The sequence below is a fragment of the Moschus berezovskii genome, chromosome 4 (assembly GCF_049115385.1).
Source record: "Moschus berezovskii isolate FMDL1 chromosome 4, NW_MosBer_1.0, whole genome shotgun sequence".
NCBI classification, from domain to species: Eukaryota; Metazoa; Chordata; class Mammalia; order Artiodactyla; family Moschidae; genus Moschus; species Moschus berezovskii.
The window spans coordinates 23,482,956-23,504,522 of NC_142463.1; the positions used below are offsets into that span (position 1 = coordinate 23,482,956).

General features: G+C 47.7%; 1 protein-coding gene and 1 pseudogene across 1 annotated transcript in view; one reads left to right on the forward strand and one right to left on the reverse strand.

The window, feature by feature from the left end:
- AGBL4 (AGBL carboxypeptidase 4) overlaps positions 1-21,567 on the reverse strand; it is a 1,400,873-nt gene that overhangs the window by 166,591 nt on the left and 1,212,715 nt on the right. The window lies entirely within an intron of this gene.
- Positions 840-5,693, forward strand: LOC148778011 (uncharacterized; annotated as a pseudogene).

Consider the following 21,567-nt stretch of genomic DNA (forward strand, 5'->3'; position numbering starts at 1 on the left):
CTCTACACAATTCCATCCCAGGAGCCATGACTAGCTTCATAACTCACACAACGCCGGATGGGGTGAAGAGCACGCTCACTGTCTATTTGAGTTTTCACATCACCCTGGGAAGTAGACCCAGAGCAGCAGACAGCTTCCCAGGTTGGCATGGCTGAGTCAGCAATGGACCCCGCCCTCCATTTCCCCCTGCTCCTTCCAGAATACCAGTCCTGCCTGCTTGAACCCCAAGCACGCCTGGGCATTGGCTATGCCTCTTGCTGGACTGGGCCCTCCCTCATCCTCCTTGGGGCCTGATCCTCCTCACCTTCCCAGTTGGGGTCTCTGCTCCTTAGAGCCTTTTCTCATCAGAGTCCACAAAATTTGTCCCTTCTATGAATTTCTACTAAGGAGGCATCTAAAGTTTTATTGTAAAACAATTTGTTTCTAAAGACTTCACCAGTTAGACTGTTACCGTGTGTGCGTGCTAAATCACTTTAGTCGTATCCGACTCTTTGTGACCCTATGGACTGTAGCCCGCCAGGCTCTTCTGTGCATGGGATCCTCCCAAGGACAAGGATACTGTCCACAAGGATACAAGGCAAGGATACTGGAGTGGGTTGCTATGCCCTCCTCCAGGAGATCTTCCCGACCCACGGATCAAAACGACATCTCATGTCTCCCGCATTGGCAGGCAGGTTCTTTACCGCAAGTGCCCTGGGAAGCCCCTTAGACTGTTACCTCCTCCCATTAAAAGTCCAAGTAAGAGGGAGAAAGAAGAGAGGAGGGAGAGAGACATGGAGGCTGGGGGACCCAACCCCAAGTTCCTGGTGTTAGAACTCAGCAGGAGCCCATGGCAAAGAATGGTCATTTCAGAAACAGTGAAACACACAGAATCTAGCAGGAGTCCCATTAATTCTGAGTCTGAAAGGCACCGACAGATTCCAGCGCCAGCACTGGGGGCGGCATGCTGGGGAGGCTGGAAGTCTGCCATCCCAGCCTCCTTCTGGGGGCTGCAGGTAACGCTGGGGAGCTGGAAAGGCTTTGCGAGGCTGTCTGTCAAGTCACCCACACGGAGAGCGGCTTAGGAGGCGGGGAGGCGTCTTTGAGAGGGAGCGTGGGCAGGCCGCCCCCATAGACCATAAGGGGGACTATCATTGTGTTTGCAAACAGCCATGGCCCTGCTTCCCACTCAGGCAGCACCGGATCCAAGTCCTGGTCCTACTCCTAAAAGGATGGTGATCTCCGGCAGGTCGGGGCTTCAGCTGCAATTGGCTTGTCCTAACAGGTGACCCCCTCACCTTCCAGGGTGATTCAGGAAGTGTATGTTACAGTGTTCCTTGTGTTACAGGATCAGATACAGGCTAGCGACTACTTCTCAGGGCTTTCTCTCTCCCCTCTTCTACCTCTTTCCTTCTTACACAGGCAAGTGGGATGGGAGGGAATGTCGTGTTCTGGGGAAGAAGCCCGCAACATCCAATGACAGAGGAGGCCTTTTGAGACTTACTGTTTGCCAAGTGCTGCAGGCTCTTGCCTGGATTACCTCATTTCATCATCTTGGCAACCCTACTGGGTAAGAACTCTCAATTAGCTTGCCAATGGTCATTGGGCACTGAGCGGGAAGATACAGAATTCAACTCCAGGCCGTGTGGCTACCGGGCTCACACCATAGAGGCGGCCCAGCATAGGCAGACACATGCTCATTTCCTCGAGTATTCCAGCCTCTTTGTTCCTCTCTCTCTCTCTTTTTCAGGATGACTTTTATTTATTTATTCTGGCTGCTCCATTGGGTATGTGTGATCTAGTTCCCTGACCAGGGATCAAATCCGGGTCCCTTGCATTAGGAGGCTGGAGTTTTAGCCTCTAGACCACTAGGGAAGCCCCTTTTGTGTTGTTCAGTTGCTGAGTCGTGTCTGATTCTTCACAACCCCACTGACTACAGCATACCAGGCTTCCCTGTCCTTCACTATCTTTCAGAGTTTGCTCAGACTCATGTCCCTTAAGTTGGTGATGCCATCCAACCATTTCATCCTCAGCTGTGCCTTTCTCCTCCTGCCCTCAATCTTTCCCAGCATCAAGGTCTTTTTCTACCCTGGCTCTTATTGATTAATCTTCCCAGCAGGGCCCCTGGACCTCTGTTGCCCAGGACAGGGCTAGGCGCAGATTAAATGCCCAGTGATATTTGCTGGGAAAGGGAGTGTATCTAAAAACTACTTGCATGGGAAAGATATTTAGTCCCATTTTACCCACAGAGAGGAAACTGGGCTAGAAATGAGGTTGCTTGCCCCAGACGCCACATAGTGGGGGAAGAGTTGAGAATCCACCCCAGAGTCCTCGACTACTGGCTAGCCTGCTTCCCTGTCACAGAACTCATCTCTTGCTCCACAAAAGCAGGTTCCATAATGACAGATGTGCACGCAGAGATGCAGACCCTCTCATGGGAGGCTCCGATGCGGTCCTTGGGCTCCTTGAAAGGCAGGACGGTCTCTGGGACTTGCCTCTGTCTCGCCAAAAGGTGGCGCTCCACTAGACCAGTCTTCTGCTCTCTAGCAGCTCAAAGTCCCTGAGACGCAACCAAGAGGCAGAAGCCTGGTGAAATCCATTCCTCTGTTACCTTACTGATCAGCCTCCGACTCCGCAACCCCAAACAGAAACCTCCTTTCAAGTCCACGGGAAAATGAAAGGCAGAGAGATTTCTCCTGTGACTTCCAGGTTTTCTGTCCTGCTAGAAAACTGTGAGCAGCTTGCTCACACCCCCTCCACCCCCTACCCCGCCCCCCGCACTGCTCTGGAGCCTCCACGGGGGCCCCAGGCTGCCAGGGTCTGGTTCTGTCTCTCTTCCCACCCAGCCTCGACCTGCAGAGCCCCAGCTGCCATGGGCACGCAGCCCTTCTCAGACTCTCTGCCTTTGTACGTTCTCCTACCCACCCCCGACTTGCTTTAATCCCCTTGTCTAGAACTCCTTTAAAAACCAAAAAAGATAGAGCCTGTGGTTTGGGGTGTGGCGCTGGCACCCGCAAGGCTTTCTTGGTACTGAGGATTCCTTATATGCTGACCTACACGCAGGCGTCCCTCCTAACCTGGCCCCCAGCCTCTCTCAGGATCCTAACAGGATCCTGTCTTTATCCTAGCGATAAAGAGCAGTGGGTAGGGAGGATGGGTGAGAAAGAGAGAGAATATGATTATCTATATATAAATATCTATTGCTGGAGATGCAGAACCACTGAGGTTTTTAAATATGGCTTCACAAATAAACATGGGTTTCAATTCCAGCTTCACTTACTAGCTGTGTGTGTCATGTTTTTAACTAGCTGTTATGTGTGGATCAGCCTCTGAAGTGTTGCTTTTCTTGACGGTAAAATGGGATAATAATTGTACCCTCCTCATGCGATCGTTCAGAGACGCAAAAGGAGACGGTTCTCTATCCCGGCATAGAGCCCGCGTGTAGTTAGTGGGCAGTGACCAGGCTCCCTTGCTAGTTGATTGTCCTCCCAGATTTCAGAGTGACAGTTTTCCTCCAGGAGGCAGAGAGTGTTGTTTCCTCCTTCCTGAATGCCATTTTCTTAGCCACCCATGCATCCATTTATCTACTAACATCATTAGCCTCTACTCTGTGCCAAGCCTGGGACCAAATTAAGATGCCCTTAAGCCAGTTCCCTTGACATTGCCCTGACTCCTCCTGCACCCTAGCCTGGCCACCCCACTCCCAATAGCCATCCTCACCCTCTCTCCTCCCAGTGAAATTACTCTGTAGATTCCCACAGGAGCCTCTTATACATGCCTCTATGAAGCACTCATATCACAACTGTATAGTCAGTTTACCTGTCTCTCTACGGCACTCATTGTAAGTCTCACCTGGTTATTCTAACCTGCCTCCTGGTCCATTCTTCTCCCACCCCTTTCTATTCAAAAATTACACAAAGATTGAGTGGCAGGAGATTCCACTGTCCACGGCTGTATCACTCAAAGGACACAGGACTCTGCGATGAGGCTTTGCCAAGATGCCCAAGGGCCAGGTCCCCGACCTTTAGAAAACCCACTGCTGCAAGGTTCCTGCTTCAGTTCTCCCGCAGTCACAGAGTCCTGGACCCTGCCAATTCCATGTCCCAGCTGGTAAGAGATGCCCACACTGGACTAATCACTTTCTAAACAAATGGCACAGTGACGAGCCGGGTGGGGGGGAGCCGGGGCCGCACAGGCTGGTGTTTTCAATTTAGAGGCCATGCATTATTTACACTACCATTACTCCCCTCAATTTGACTTCACGCTTTAGCCCTAATTTCAGTATAATCAAAGTCAATGAATATTTAATCAGGATTGCTTCCAGAAATTGAGTAATGCCATTAACATAATGGCCTCAGGACTTCAAAGCTGCTTTCCTTCAAACGCATCTGACTTCCACGTTTCCCTACCCCCATCCCTTAACCAGTTTTGTGTTTCCTATTTAGGAAAAAAATAGTGAGCTTGAGACCCGGCCTGGAGGCCAGTTACAACTTTGTCTAGATGTCAGAAGGTGGCTGCGTGGGGAGGAGTGCTGGCCCCAGAGCTTGCGCTCTGGCCCCAGTGAGAGAGACTCCAGGACAGTCACACCCTGCAGGCAGACCTCTTTTTAAACACCTTGATATATGAAAATACCAAGCTTTAAGCCACATCCCAAAGGGGATTCAAATTCAGGTTCTAAACGCAGCTATAGTCACACATAGCCAGGCTCGGGAAGGGCTGGCCTGAACTACTGCCAGCCCCACCACTGCCACCAGCAGAAAAGTCCACTCTTGGGGAGCCAGAGCGTGGGTCCATCTTAAAGGTCCTCATTAGGTGTAAAAGCCCACCTCCTCCAGGCTGCCCACCTGGGCCCAGGCTCTGTTCTCTGAGACCCCACCAAACAAGGGTGCTCCTTCTGCCCCAAACAGGGCAGACATTAGAAAATAGCTTTCTTCTCTTCCTGGGCATCCTGTCCCGGTGCCAGGCCCCCGGCCAGGCTCTGTGGGGAACACATTGACGAGTCTGACACCACTTGCTCCCCAGGAGTTCAATATGCACGTAGTCAGGGGCTGCAGACACATTGTTGGGGCTGCTCCGACTCCCTCGACTCCCTCTGTGTTTCCCAGGTTAGAGCACTGCCCCCCTCCATTGCCTGACGTATGCACTTCTGCCTCCCTCCCCCCACTACAGACTTCTTGAGGGCAGGGGTGAGGCTGACGTTGCTCTATATCCCTGGGGGAACTGGTTCACGCTCTCTAGGTATCACACCCATCAATAGAGGACTCAGCTACTCTTCACAAGCGGGACAGGAGGCTGTTCAGCCTTGATCCCCTAACCTGCAAGGCAGGAAGCACACCACTGCCTGGTTCAACACACACACCAATCAAGGGCCTCCTCAATAGGAGCAGAGTGAAGAAACGAATGCCTTGTGCTGCCACCTGGTGGTGACTTCCAGCATGACGTCCTCCAAACCCACTTTGTTCTTCCTACCAAGGGGCTGTGGAAAGAAAGGTGTGTCTATGGAGTACCTGCCAGATGTCAGAGTTTTGCACACTTTATCTCACTAGATTACAGTGCTGGAAGGTGGGCATTATCATTCCCATTTTACAGATAGAGAAACTGAGGCTCAGCACATTGTGGTAATGGAACCTCGAGCAGGAGGCGAAGATGAGACTTGGTTCCTCGTTTACTGACTCCTACCTTGTCCAGGGATTTTTCCCCGTTCCAAACGCTAATCCAAATGAATGAATGCAGCAGGTGCTGCCAGCTGCCTCTGCCCGCTTCCATCAGCCCACCTCAGAGCAAGCTGACCTGGTGTCCAGCTCCCAGCATTTTCACCCTTAGCCCAAGGCCTCCCTCTGGCCACTGCAGCCCAACTGTCCCTGAGCATGGTAGGCCAGAGGTGCCAAGGATTTACAGCTCCCCTCCCCCATGGCAGCCCTGAGCTAAGGCCTGAGGGAGCGTGCAGTATGTTCCCCAGCTCCCTTGCCCGCTGCTTGCAGGGCACATTCTACACGGGCTCCCAGAGTCCCTCGCAGGCTTAAGCTGGTTGCCCACAGAGGCCGCCTCCTCAGTTATGCGCCCTTGATGGGCAGTCTTTCCTTTTCTGTCTATTCCCACTCCCTCCAGCTGTTTCCTCACTTGCCAAAAAAAATTCTTGCACTCAAATCCTTATTTTAGAGTCCGTTTATGGGGGGTGACCCAAACTCAGGTGCTCTCATTATTCTGTTAGTTCTTCTGTGCCCTTCCCCAACCCCAACTCCTCCTCCTTTAGGGAAGTGCCAGCAAGTCTCACCTACAGCCTGCACACTGTGGATGGAGTCCCTAGTTTTGGCCCCCAGGAGTCCAGCTGTTTGGCCTCAAGGGCCGTCCCTGAAGCTGCAGCGAGTTATCCAGCACACCCAGGCTTCCTCTGACAGTACCTTATTCAAGATGCATCTTGTCTCCCTGGATGGCAAGCAAGAAGACTGCTCAGACAATTAAAATGCATGGCATTTACACGGAGCACAGGGCTTTGTTCTGACAGCAAACAGGGGAGCCCGCCATATGCGGGAGCTCAGCTGCCAAGGGCTTCACTTAGCAGGAAATTAGCCTCCGTGTTCAGAGGCGGGAAGGGTGAGATAAACCGCCCTCTGAGACGTGCAGCCTGTGGCCCCACGGGGAGGAGGGCAGCCCCGCCTTGGCCTGCCACCGTCCTGTCTGCAATCGCTCCTCTGTGTTCCAAACTTCTCAGAGGGTGCAGAGCACAGGGGCCAGCTCTCACCTGCCCTCAGAAGAGCCAGGAAGGGAGCTACGGGGTTTCAGTCATCCAGCATGTGCCACAGACCTCACAGACCTTGTCTCATCTAATCTTCACAGAACTCGGCAGGTCCAGCATTACTGTGCCCCGTTCAAGGGAGGAAACTGAGTCCCTGGCAGGTCTTGCGTACATGGAGGAGTCAGCCTTCAAACTCAGGTTTGTCTGGCGTTCTCTCTGTTCTTCCCTGCCCCCCACCCCAGCTCCCACCACAATGGAGGTACAGTGTCAGTGACTGGCCGGCTGCTCAGGGACATGCTGAGATTAGGAATCTTGGCTGAAGTGCAGTTTGAGCGTTTTGGGAGGATTCTGCAGCCTGCACTCACCTCAGGCACAGGAGAGATTTGGAAAGAGGCTTTGGTCCATCTCCACATAACCCTCTGGCTATGCTCAGTCTTTGCTAGAGCTGTCCATTCTGTTGTCCCTGTTCATCTTCAAGAGCCAGCCCCAGCCCTCCACGAAGCCTTCTCTGGCCCCTCAGACCTCTCTCACTTCCCTTCTCATCTGCACAAGCAGACCTGGGAGGAGGCAGCTGGGTGGGCAGAGAGTGCACCCTTGTGAGGGTGGAGGCTGGCTCTATGTCCTGCCTGTGACCTTGTGTGACCACAGGCAGGTTGCTGCTGCATTTTGTACCTCGGTTTCTTCACCTGAAACTGGGAAGAATAATACCTGTCTTGCTTAATCCCAGATTGATTTTAGCATCAACTAGATAATAGATATTAGAATGCTTTAAAATTGTGAATGTGTAGTACACTTGCTGATTTAAATCACTAAGACTTCAAAATATAATTTCATTAACACTGACGGTCTACACGATCATGAACTCCTTATTGACAAATTCAGTTTTAAATTGAAGAAAGTAGGGAAAACCACTAGACCATTCAGGTATGACCTAAGTCAAATTCCTTATGATTATACAGTGGAAGTGACAAATAGATTCAAGGGATTAGATCTGATAGAGTGCCTGAAGAACTATGGATGGAGGTTCATGACATTGTACAAGAGGCAGTGATCAGGACCATCCCCAAGAAAAAGTATTGCAAAAGGCAAAACGGTTGAGGAGGCCTTAAAAATAGCTGAGAAAAGAAGAGAAGCAAAAGGCAAAGGAGAAAAGGAAAAGACATACCCATTTGAATACAGAGTTCCAAAGAACAGCAAGGAGAGATAAGAAAGCCTTCCTTAGCAATCAATGCAAAGAAATAAAGGAAAACAATAGAATGGAACAGACTAGAGATCTCTTCAAGAAAATTAGAGTTACCAAAGGAATATTTCATGCAAAGATGGGCACAATAAAGAACAGAAATGGTATGGACCTAACAGAAGCAGAAGATATTAAGAAGAGGTAGCAAAAATACACAGAAGAACTGTACAAAAAAGATCTTCATGACCCAGAAAATCATGATGGTGTGATCACTCACCTAGAGCCAGACATCCTGGAATGTGAAGTCAAGTGGGCCTTAGGAAGCATCACTAGGAACAAAGCTAGTGGAGGTGATGGAATTCCAGGTGAGCTATTTCAAATCCTAAAAGATGATGCTGTGAAAGTGCTGCACTCAATATGCCAGCAGATTTGGAAAACTCAGCAGTGGCCACAGGACTGGAAAATGTCAGTGTTCATTCCAGTCCCAAAGAAAGGGAACTCCAAAGAATGTTCAACTACTGCACAACTGCACTCATCTCACATGCTAGCAAAGAAATGCTCAAAATTCTCCAAGCCAGGCTTCAACAGTATGCGAACTGGGAACTTCCAGATGTTAAAGCTGGATTTAGAAAAGTCAGAGGAACCAGAGATTAAATTGCCAACATCTGCTGGATCATCGAAAAAGCAAGAGAGTTCCAGAAAAACATCTACTTCTGCTTTATTGACTATGCGAAGGTCTTCGACTGTATGGATCACAACAAACCGTGGAAAATTCTGAATGAGATGAGAATACCAGACCATCTTAGTGCCTCCTGAGAAATCTGTACGCAGGTCAAGAAGCAACAGTTAGAACTGGTCATGGAACAACACACTGGTTCCAAATTGGGAAAGGAGTACTTCAAGGCTGTATATTGTCACCCTGCTTATTTAACTTATATATAGATTACTTCATGAGAAATGCTGGACTGGATGAAGCACACGCTGGAATCAAGATTGCTGGGAGAAATATCAAGAACTTGAGATATGCAGATGACACTACCCTTATGGTACAAAGCGAAGAGGAACTAAAGAGCCTCTTGACGAAAGTGAAAGAGGAGAGTGAAAAAGTTGGCTTAAAGCTCAGCATTCAGTAAACTAAGATTATGGCATCTGGTGCCATCACTTCATGGCAAATAGATGGGGAAATAGTGGAAACTGTGACAGACTTTATTTTCTTGGGCTCCAAAATCACTGCAGATGGTGACTGCAGCCATGAAATTAAAAGACGCTTGCTCTTTGGAAGTAAAGCTGTGACCATCCTAGACAGCAAATTAAAAAGCAGAGACACTACTTCGCAAACAAAGGTCCATCTAGTCAAAGCTTTGGTTTTTCCAGTAGTCATGTATGGATGTGAGAGTTGGACCATAAAGAAAGCTGAGTGCAGAAGAATTGACGCTTTTGAACTTTGGTGTTGAAGAAGACTTTTGAGCATCCCTTAGACTGCAAGGAGATCCAGCCAGTTCATCCTAAAGAAAATCAGTCCTGAATATTCATTGGAAGGACTGATGCTGAAGCTGAAACTCCAGTACTTTGGCCACTGTATGTGAAGAAGTGACTCATTGGAAAAGACCGTGATGTTGGGAAAGATTGAAGGTAGGAGGAGAAGGGGACGACAGAGGATGAGATGGCTGGATGGCATCACCGACTCTGTGGACATGAGTTTGAGTGAACTCCGGGAGTTGGTGATGGACAGGGAGGCCTGGCGTGCTGAGGTCCACTGGATCGCAAAGAGTCAGACACGACTGAGCGACTGAACTGACTGACAGAGTCTATGCTCTGTTGCTGCTGGGTAATACATTCACTAAAGGTCACTGAGTGAATGCTGGAAGCCAGTCCCTGCGGTGAGTTGAGAGCAAAACCATGAAAATCCAGTTTTCTGAATTCTCAGTCTAGTAGAGGAAGCAGACGAAAGTGAACGTGTGAACGGGTGAGGGAGTGAATGGATGGAGCGCACAGAGTGGCCCTCCTCTCACTGAAACGTTCGGCTACTGATACGGTAGCAGACTAACAATGCTAAACGTGCACCTTCTGTCCTGAAAGACTCACAGAGATACAGAAAGTAATAAAAATTGACAGCAGCATCATATATTATGTCAGATTTTAGGGTGAGGAAATTCAAGGCTCTACCCTCTGAATATGTCCCTCTCAAACTGAGGGAAAAGATTTTACCCCTTGCACATCTTGCTCCCAATCCTAAGATGCACTGAACAGAAAAAGAGGAGTCTGCAGGTGAGAAGACCTGTCTTTAGGGCCAGCTGGCACCGAACGAGGCGCTCCCTCCCCTCCCTGACCCTGTGGCCCTCTCTTCTTCTTTTTATTTTTTTCTTACACGCATTCAGGAGAAGGAATCCCAAGGAGGCAGCACGACAAGATGCCGAGATGCACTGGCATCCTGGAGCGTTTAGAGCTTCCAGAGAAGCTGTGTAGACAGGGACTAGACAGGAAGTGTTCTGGACATCAGGTGTATTGCGGCAAAGGAAAGTCCCTTAGGTGCCACTCTGGGAAAGGGTGAAGTAGACACTGCATCTCATCCTGCAGTCAGAAAATCTAGGGGTCGGCTCTGGATAAGAGCCAACTTCAGGCTGGTAAAACACGGGAAAACTCATGAATGGAACTGGGCAGAACAAATTGACTGGCATGACGGGTCTACATCAGTGAAGAGTCAGCCGAGCTCCATACCTTCCTGGTTGCAATGCCAGGTCTGTATAGACCTTGCTGTACTGAAAGATGATGAAGCAAAGAAAAATAACCCCCCCCCTCCAGTTTTTAAAAAGGAAAGTCTTTGAAGAGATGGCTTCCCTGGTAGCTCAGCTGGTAAAGAATCCACCTGCAATGCAGGAGACCCCGGTTTGATTCCTAGGTTGGGAAGATCCCCTGGGGAAGAGATAGGCTACCCACTCCAGTGTTCTTGGGCTTCCCTGGTGGCTCAGGCAGTAAAGAATCCACTTGCAATGTGGGTGGCCTGGTTTCGATCCCTGGGTTGGGAAGATCCCCTAGAGGAGGGCATGGCAACCCATTCCAGTATTTTTGCCTGGAGAATTCTGTGGACTGTATAGTCCACGGGGTTGCAAAGAGTTGGACACGACTGAGCAACATTCACTTGAAGAGATACTACAGCAAAAGAAGAAGAAAGTATTGCCTTGAAAACAGAAAGATTGAAAAGAAGCTAAGACTATTTCAGAGACCATCTGCTTGGTATCCTCCAAAAGATGCAAAGGAATTGGCTTCTAGGAAGAGCAGGATGTAGGATGAGGTAAAGGAAGAGACACAAAGGAAGGATGATATGGTAAATTAACACAAAATAAAATACCAAATTAGAATTCCCCTGGGAGTGAGAAAAGAATTGATACTGCAGAAAACGGCATCAGTGATGAGAACTAATTTGAGTACTTCTCAAAGGATGTAGAGAAAAAAAATGTCAGTGATGAAAATTATGAGAAAGTGGTTTGTAGATACAGAGGACAAGAATAAAGTCTAAGAATTATCAATATTCTGGAAGGTAGAGGGCATATAATAAAAACAAAAGTGACAAAAGCATATAATAGGGAAATTTTTTTCACCAACTAAATCAAAAAAGCTAAACAGAACAATATCAACTTGAGTCAAAAACCCAAAAGAGATCAGTGATCTAGGCTATAGTAATGAAAAGAAAGAAGCGGGATCTTGGGAAAATAAACTTCAAGGATAAAGAAAATACTGTATTAAGATCCAGGAAGGAAAGCAGACTGACAGCTAAGCTCAACACTAGACATTAGAAAAGAAGAATTATCAAGTGTTGAGGAAGGTGACAAGGGAAATAAAAGCACATGAGCTTCTAAGTTGCATAAGAAGAAGTAGAAAATTATTGCTTTGCTCTTAACTGACAACGAAAGAAGTATGGATATAATTGCATGCGTCACACATGTAAGGCATGAATTAGAGAATTAAGTTACAGAGAGGATTTTAAACTTCTAAATTAATGCAAAAGGAATAAACAAAGAAAATATAGTTTACAAAAAGAGGTAGAGAAAACTCTGTTAAGATCAATGAGAAAATATAAAACTGGGTGAGAGAGTACGTCAAACAGACTAGATATGAAATGATCACAAATGCATCATTCTATTGGAGGACACAGTTTCTCAAGGTAAAATGCAAACATTAAGTTATGTGCAACTTTTAAGTGGTAAATCTAAAATGACTAATGCTTATTACATACTCGCCATGTGCATCACACCGTGCTAACCACTTCACTTGCATCATCCCATCCAGTCCTCCCAACAACCGTGTGGGGTGGGGGTACTGTTCACGGTGGGAAACCTGCCCCAGGCTGAGCAGCTGATACACAGTAGAGCTGGAATTTAAACCCAGTCCAGGCTCAGGGCACATCTTTCTAAACAATACCACCTACTGCACCTCAGGCAAAACTACACAATAAGGTTAAAGAAACGAAGCTTCCAGGGACTTCCCTGGTGGTTCAGTGGCTAAGATTCCACACTTTCAGTGCAGGGGGCACGGGTTCGATATTGGTCAGGGAACTAGATGACATATGTCTGAACTAAGAATTCACACGCCATGACTAAAATTCCCCAGAACCGCATCTAAGACTTGCTGCTACTAAGTCACTTCAGTCGTGTCCGACTCTGTGTGACCCCATAGACGGAAGCCCACCAGGCTCCCCCGTCCCTGGGATTCTCCAGGCAAGAACACTGGAGTGGGTTGCCATTTCCTTCTCCAATGTGTGGAAGTGGAAAGTGAAAAGTGAAAGTGAAGTCGCTCAGTCGTGTCCAACCCTTAGCGACCCCACGGACTGCAGCCTACCAGGCTCCTCCATCCATGGGATTTTCTAGGCAATAGTACTGGAGTGGCTTGCCATTGCCTTCTCCGATCTAAGACTTGGCACAGCCAAATAAATATTTTTAAAAAAGAATCTACCAAATATTTCAGGCAAACTCAATTAAAGAGAAAGCAGAGGTGACAATGTTAATGATAAAGCAGAATTCAAGGCAAGGACATTTTAATAAGCTAGAGGTTGACCAAATTAAATTGATAAAAGGTAAAACCTACATTGAATATTTAATAGTCATGAACTTATTGCGACCAACAAAATGAAATATTTAAAGTAACAAATTAGCAAGCCATGAAGAAAGCAACATAAATTATATAGCAAGAGGCTAGACAAAATTATAGTAAGCACAGACAAAAACAGCCAATTAAGTTGTTTCTAGTTTCAGACATTCATATACAGGTGATAAAAACTATATTTAAAAAGCATGGAAACGATGAATACAAAATTGTTGATGGTGGTTACCACTAAAGGTAAGCCAAGTAATAGGACATTGATAAATGTGAGTTATTAGTAATGTTCTAATTATTGAGTTGGGCAGTGAGTTCATAGGTATTCATTATATAACTATGCTTTCCAAGTTACTCATATATCTAAATTATTTTATATATGCCATCTGAACCACTAGGGAAGCCCGAATAATAAAAAGGAAAAAATAAAGAAAAAAGATTTGAATAAAGCAATGAAGTTGAGTTAATAATATTTAACAATTTTCACTCCACAGATAATAGAATAATTTGGTAAATTCCAAATAATAATACAAACGTATATACTTTTTATTCTCTGACCATGACTATTAAAACCAGAAAATAATAATAATTTTCAACAGCAACAGAAACAGCTGCAACTAACCGCCACATGGAAATTAAAATCACCTTTATAAAAACATTATGTCAAAGAATAAAAGAAAATGATACGATTACAAAATATTTTCAAAAACAATTTATAAAACTAATGGAAGGCTGCCAAAATTATGCTCAGAGAGAAACTTTTATATTCAAGTGCATTCTTAACCAAATAAGAAAGACGAAGAAAAAATAATTGACACAGCTCTACAATTTGGAAACAGAACAGAAAGAAGCCCATGGAAAGCAGTAAGAAAGAAGAAATAAAGGTATAAATGAATAAATTAGCAAACAAAAATTGTAGATTTGATAAAGAGTTACGACAGCTTTCTGATTTTTTTTTTACAAAACCATAACATAAGCACATTATGGTATAGAAAATGAACAGATGTTTCAAAGTAGGTAAATAAACAACTTTAAAACCAAATCCAACATACACAGTCAGGCACAAAATACACTCCTATTGGCATGTACTTAAGTGTACATTATTACACAATCATACGTGAGTGTATGTACACATGTGAATGCCTATCTATCCACATGTAAATACCTAATACGCAGTCACATGTTGGTTTAATACAAGACAGTATGTGTCTAAGAGCAAAGTAAGGAGGAGAAGCCACTGGGATGTATGGACTCAGAGGTGGGCCGGGTCCTCTTGGGTCCTTAAGTAAAGGACGCAAATCTGTCTTTGATCATGCAGTTCCCTCTCCCAGGCACTCCCATCTTCCCTGAATGTCTGGTGAACTCTTGTTTTAAGCCTCAGCAGTACAGTCACCTCCTCCATGAAGGCTTCCTGATCATAGCTTCAATTTGGGAAGACTTGTCCTTCTTCCTCAGAGCCCTTGAATGCTTCTCTATTCTGACAGGTATGACACAGGAACACATTTGTGGATGTACACGCCAAGTCACTCAACCAGACTGTAAGCTCCCTGAGGGGAGAGGCTCAGATTCCTTTTGCATTTCCAGCAACTGCCCAGGGTTGGCACACAGTAGGGGCCCTATCAATGCCCATGGAACAGATATCAAGGTCAAACTAGGTTTCGAGCTCAAACCTCTCCAATTCCAGCCCCTTGACTCCCACCCACAACACACACTCACACAGCAGAGGGGGTTTAATCCCCAACACAGGTCCAAAATGTTATCAGTACCATAATAGCCTACAACAACTGCAGCTTCAGACTCTTTGTGACCCCGTGGACAGTAACCCACCAGGCTCCTGTGTCCATGGAATTCTCCGGGCAAGAATTCTGCAGTGGGTTGCCATTCCCTTCTCCAGGGGATCTTCCCAACCCAGGGACTGAACCTGGGTCTCCCGCATTGCAGGCAGATTCTTTCCCATTTGAGCCACCAAGGAAGTTCCTATTTTAAGAATAACAGATCTAAATGACAGGTAGAAGAAAGAGGTGGCTTTTTTCTTTTTTCCTGCCACTGAGGACAAAGAAGGGAAATCTCAACACAGTAAATCGAGTGATGGAGACCGAGAGGTGGGCACGTTCACCCCAGCTGACGGTCCAGGGGCAGCAGACTCCTGTTCATGTTACAGATGAGAGTCCCAAGTGGAGACCAAGCACAGACACGTGGTGAGGGCTGGGCTGAGGCTTACCAAAGGAATGAGTGAAGGAGCAGCCAGCTCTTGCCTGTCTTGTCAGCACCAGGTGCCGCCCATACACCCCTCACACCATCATCACCACACACACACATCACAGAGAATCTGCACAGCAGCAAGGAGAAGGGGTGACACAGGCCCAGCAAGGAGGGACAGACGAAGGCTTGGCTTCCTTCCCGATGCTCGTTTGTGTTTCCCTCAAGCAGCACTCTCCTAGGGAAGGAGAGGGACGATCACGGGGTTTCTGCCAGGCTGATCAGGATTCCAACCCTGACTTCCACTAGCCCACAGCATGACCTCAGACAAGCTGATGGACTCTGAGTCTGCATCCTTGGGGCAAGCTTGGGCTGAACATACCCACTCTGGGGGATACCACGGGGATGGAATATGATCCATACCCAAAAGTACTTCATCAACTCTAAATTTCTATGTACATATAAAATAGTCATATAACTATCACTTTTAACCTAGCCCTTTGATAAGGGGCAACTGGTCATTTACTTCATTCAAGAAAAAGGAGAAAACGAAAGCACACAGAGAGAGGCTTGGTGACTTGTCCCGAAGCTTCTGGGTGGACCTCTACACTGGAGCACTACGGTTGGTCCTCGGGTAAGGGACCGTTTTCCTTTGCATCAGGGCACAGACATTAAGCCAGGAGGGAGCCCAGGGGAGCCCCAGAGCCCCAGCATGCCTTCCATTTCCAAGTCCTCTGCCTTGCGGGTTCTTTTCCAGTTAGAACTGGACATGGAACAACAGACTAGTTCCAAATAGGGAAAGGAGTACGTCAAGGCTGTATATTGTCACCCTGCTTATTTAACTTATATGCAGAGTACATCATGACAAAAGCTGGACTGGATGAAGCACAAGCTGGAATCAAGATTGCTGGCAGAAATATCAATAATCTTATATAGGCAGATGATACCACATAGCAGAAAGTAAAGCAGAACTAAGAGCCTCTTGATGAAAGAGAAAGAGGAGAGTGAAAGAGCTGGCTTAAAACTCAACATTCAGAAACCGAAGATCGTGGCATCTGGTCCCATCACTTCATGGCAAATAGATGGGGAAACAATGGAAACAGTGACAGACTTTATTTTTTTGAGCTCCAAAATCACTGCAGATGGTGACTACAGCCTTGAAATTAAGATGCTTGTTCCTTGGAAGAAAAGCTATGACCAACCTAGACAGCATAATAAAAAGCAGAGACATTACTTTGCCAACAAAAGTTCGTCTAGTCAAAGCTTTGGTTTTTCCAGTAGTCATGTGTAGATGTGAGAATTGGACTATAAAGAAAGCTGAGCACTGAAGAATTGATTCTTTTGAACTGGTGTTGGAGAAGACTCTTGGGAGTCCCTTGGAGAGCAAGGAGATCTAACCAGTCCATCCTAAAGGAAATCAGTCCTGAATAGTCATTGGAAAGACTGATGCTGAAGCTGAAACTCCAATACTTTGGCCACCTGATGTGAAAAACTGATTCATTTGAAAAGACCTTGATGCTGGGAAAGATTGAAAGAGTGAGGAGAAAGGGATGACAGAGGATGAGATGGTTGGATGGCATCACTGACTGGATGGACACGAGTTTGAGTAAGGTCTGGGAGTTGGTGATGGACAGGGAAGCCTGGCGTACTGTAGTCCATGGGGTCGCAAAGAGTTGGACACGACTGAGACAGTGAACTGAACTGAACTGATAGATGAGCTCAGATGGTTGGGTGGAGAAGCAGAGCCGACTTCCTAGGCCCACCCCCAACTGCATGGTTACTTCCAGTGGCCAACGTGGAACCCTGAGCAACCAGTCATGGGCAAGCTCCCTCAGGGCCTGTGTGGTGAGCATGGAGGATGAAGTGGTGCCGGTTTCCCTGGGACACCCCAATATTGGGGGAGCACAAAGTGACCCTTTGCCAAGTCAGTCTCCACTCTCATCCACCTCTCAGAGTGTCAGAATGAAGCTGTACCGTCTGGTGCCAGCTCTGGTCTGCAAAACTAGCACAGCTGATCCTGGGTAGTGAGAAGGAGAAGGAGAAAGCAGACAGTATTTGTGTATTGGCTGTGAGCCAGGTGCTGTCCCAGGCAGTTCGTAAACTTTCTCTCTTAAATATTCACAGCACCCCCGACTCCCCAAGATGAATTATACCCATTTTGCAGGTGAGAACATTGAGGTTATAGAGGTTAAGTCACACTCCTGAGATCATGTGGTTGGCGAGTGGGGAAGTGGAAGTTGGACTCAGGTTTGTCAGATTCAAAAATCTGTGTTCTTTGTGGCCCCCGCACCCTTGGGCTTGCATGTGCTGGACAGGGGGAACCCTGAATCTATCAGTCTCAGCATCCAAGGAGCTCTCAGCCTACTTGGGGAGACAGAGGTGAGGACCAGCGCTCAGGTGCTGGTACTATCACAGTTTTCCTCCGTGATTCTGGGTGGTCCCTGGAGTAAGCTCTGGGACCCCCAGAGACACTCCTCCGAAGAGCTCTGCTGACATCAGGGCAACTGGGTGTGTCCTGCTCCTGGTAAAAGAGCCCCCTTGTTTCTGTCCTTCTCACAGGTGCTGTTTGAAATCTGTTCCCTGATCTCGTCTCCCTCCTCTGTGAAGGAGGCAAGTACAGACAGGCCTGCACTCATTACAGGCTTGTACTCATTCATCTGGTAGCAGCCTTGAGACAGAGACCCCTGTGCCGGGCAACATGTGCTCCCTTTCTGCGCACACGCAGCCAGGCTGCCTTCGCCTCCATGAGGGTGCTACACCTGACTGAGCCCTGGCGGGGCTGGGGGAGAAAGTGAAGGCCATGCCCTGCAGGCTGGTCTGCAGGCCCTCCAGGCATGATTCTCACTCTTTGCTTGACCACCCTCTATGCTGGTCTGCTCCCCCCGCACCCCTGGCCCCATTCTGGATCCCCTCATGCAGTCACTAAGCTCACCTGTTGCCTGGGCCCCATCCACACCGAGCTCTCACTGTCTCAGGCTTTGTCCCCACGTGTTGCTGGGAGGCTTTCTGCCGAGCGGAGTCTGAGCAGGGAGGCTCCTGGTGCTCTGGGGTCAGGACATGAGTCAGATGCTGGGGGTGGATCTGAATAGAAGCCAAGCCACTCTCTGGCTGTGTGAACCTGGACAAACCCTGTAGCCCCTCTGAGCCTCTGTGTCCTCATCTGGAAAATGGGGATGATATCTGCCTTTGAGCCACAAAGGAAGCCCACCTTACAGGTCAGTATGATGATTAAATGGGGTCAAGACAGTAAGATGGCTTTGCAAACTGTAAAGTGTTGTTTGTGTCCAGTGAGTTCTTCCTGTGGAAGGAGAAAGCAGGCCCCACATGAACTAGAAGACCAGGCCTGGCTCTGTTTAGACTTGGGGGTTGGGGTGGGGAAGAGATGGATGTAGAGGGTGAACCCCAGGGGTAGCCCTGTTCATGCATCTCTGGCTTCCTTGCTTCTCCTGGGACACCTGATCCCTGAGCACCTCCTGCCTCGGGGCCTCTGCACTGGCAGAGCCCACATCTAGATCTAGTGCCAGCCTCCAAGATGCCCAAGTGGATGGTTTTCTCACTTCTTCAGGTGTCTGCTTGGATCCATCTTCTTAGAGGCGGTTCCCTGATCACCTTTGCAAAAGAGCATCCTCCCACCATGGATCCTATAGCCTTATTTCCTTTCCCTCAAAGCACTAAGCACAACCTACCATTACATGTCTAATTGTCCATCTGTTTTTCTGTCTGTTCCCTCCATTACAATATAAGCTCCATGAAGACAGGGATGTCAACCCTCATACTCTCTATTTAATACCCAGAGGCCAGGGACATTGTGGAAACCCCATAAATATTGGTTAAGTGCGATGAATTCCCAGGGTGCCAATCTATAAGGAGTACTAAAGTAACACTGGAAAGTTAAAGAGATGAAAAAATGCATTTACGAGAACTCTTGTCACTCAAGTGAGAGGAGAACGCAGTGACAACTACTGTGCCGTTGCTGACTTTCTGGAAGCAGCCAAAAGCCATAGCCCGAAGCCTGCCCATAGCTTCTCCTTCCACAAAGTTCCATCAAACACCTATTCTGTATGTACTAGGCTCTGAGGGAGGCTTTGTGTCTGCAAAGACAGATTAAAAATACTGCCTGTTCACTGAAGCATTAGTATACACTGGTAAATGAGGGGAACAAGCTACAAAAGAGGGTGTCATTATTTCTGTGTATACCTTTTGTGGGTGTGTGCGTAACAGATCCACTGCAACAGCAGCCACACTGAATAGAAAACTGGAAAGATATATACTAATCTAATAGCGCAGGATGAAACAGACCTCTGGGTAGAGGAGGGTTTTGAATGGTGATGCTATTTCCTCTTAACTCTGGGCTTTTCTCCCCCAAATGTTTTTGTATTGCACTTTATGCTGGGAAAGATTGAAGGCAAAAGGAAAAGAGGAAGCAGAGGATGAGATGGTTGGATAGCATCACCGATTCAGTGGAGATGAACTTGGGCAAAATCTGGGAGATAGTGAGGGACAGGGAGGCCTGGCATCCATGGGGTGGCAAAGAGTCGGGCACAACTTAACGACTAAACAACGACTTTTGAAATTAAAAATCAATAGAATGGAATGGGGAGGGATAAATTAGGAGGATGGCATTAACAGATTCACATTGCTACATATAAAATAGTTAAACAGTGAGGACCTACTGTATGGCACAGGGAATTATATTCAATATCTTATAGTAACCTATAATGGAAAAGAATCTGAAAAAGAAAAACAAATATGTAATAACTGGATCACTTCGCTGAACACCTGAATCATTGTAAATCAACTATACTTTAATTTTTAAAAATAATAATAATAATAATCAGTAGCAATGTCTAACTGGTAATGAGCGCTTGCTGTCTGCCAGGCATTCTTCTAAGAGCCTTGCACAATTAACTAATTTAATCTTTGTAACAACCTCATGAAACGGGTCCTATTGTTATCCCATTTTAAATGTGAGGGACCAGAGAACGGAGAGGTTAAATAACTCTCCCAGTCACCCAGCTCATAGGTAGTGAAGCTGGGATTCAAGTCTACCTCGGGGATCTGGCTGAAGAGGCTGCACCTTCACCACAGAGCCCCAGGTAAGCAGCGGGAGCAACCTTGATGGAAAGCACTTCCCTGGGGGGCAGGGGAGGAGAGGCGGAGCAGCGGCGGCACGGGCTCTGGGTGCTGAGGTTCTCCTGGGGAAGCCCTATTTCTGCAGTGGACGAGGACATGGAGGATGCATGCACAGGATGAAACCGACCTCTGGGTAGAGGAGGCATGTAGACAAAGGCCTGAGGTGGGAACAGTCTGGGGGCCGTCCAAGGAAAGGCAGGACCCAAAGGTGAAGGTGTGGGGCCTCGTGTTTGGAGGAAGGAGGTGAGCCATCAGAGCCCAGATACAGAGGGTTTTGATTGAAGGAAGAGGCTGGGCTTTGTCCTGGAGCAGTGGGGGAGCCAAAGAGGGCTTCCCAGCAAGGAGACATGGGTCACACAGGGTTTGAGGAACCTCCTTTCTTTCTCTCTCCATTCTCTGCTCCTTTCTTTCCCTTCCCTTTCAACATGGGTGCAGGGAGCCCAGGAGCCTTCTCACTCAACAGGCTTTCGTAACTTCCAGACCATGTTCCAGGCTCTGCCCTGGGAAGATCCAAAAAGGACTGAGTTCCCCTACCCTCTTAGCAATCTTATAACGGGCTAAAAGACCAATATTAGGACACAAGGCAGTCCTTAAAGAGATGTTTAAAACCCACCACCCCACTGTCTTACCTATGGAGCCCCTGTGCATTCTTCAAGATCTAGGACAAACATCACCTCCTCTGGGAAGGCTTCCCAGATGAACAACTTCTCACACAGATTCCTCCATCTCTCCTCTGGGGCCCTCCACTCCTGGCACTGTCTGCCCCCACTGCTCGCTCTTGACTGGAGGTCCTCTGGGCCCTGACCATGGCTGAGCCCCCTCCAGATCTCAGGGCCTAGCAGGGATTTGGCCTGTGGTTGGCATCCACAGAGTCCACTGACCTCCCTACCTCTTGTCCATCTTGCTCCAAAGTTCCACGCTGCAGCCAGAGTGAACTTTCTAAGACGCAAATTGGATGATGTGACTCCATGCTGGAGCCCTGTTCACAGCTCCCCAGGCCCTGGATGTGCCCTGCCTTGTTCTCCAGCCCCGTTTCCACTTCCCTCTCTCCATCACACTCACTCCGTCCCCCAGCTCATCCGTGAGGCTCTCCTGCTTTCCAGCTCCCGCTTCTCTCTGAATCCTAACCCTCCGTTTTCCACAAGGCACCTTCTGCCCCAGGAAGGTGACCTCCTCCTGTGAGGATCTAGAGGAAGCTTCAACTCACACCTGCTTTCTTCTTTCATGTGACAAGTCTGTGTTGAAAGTG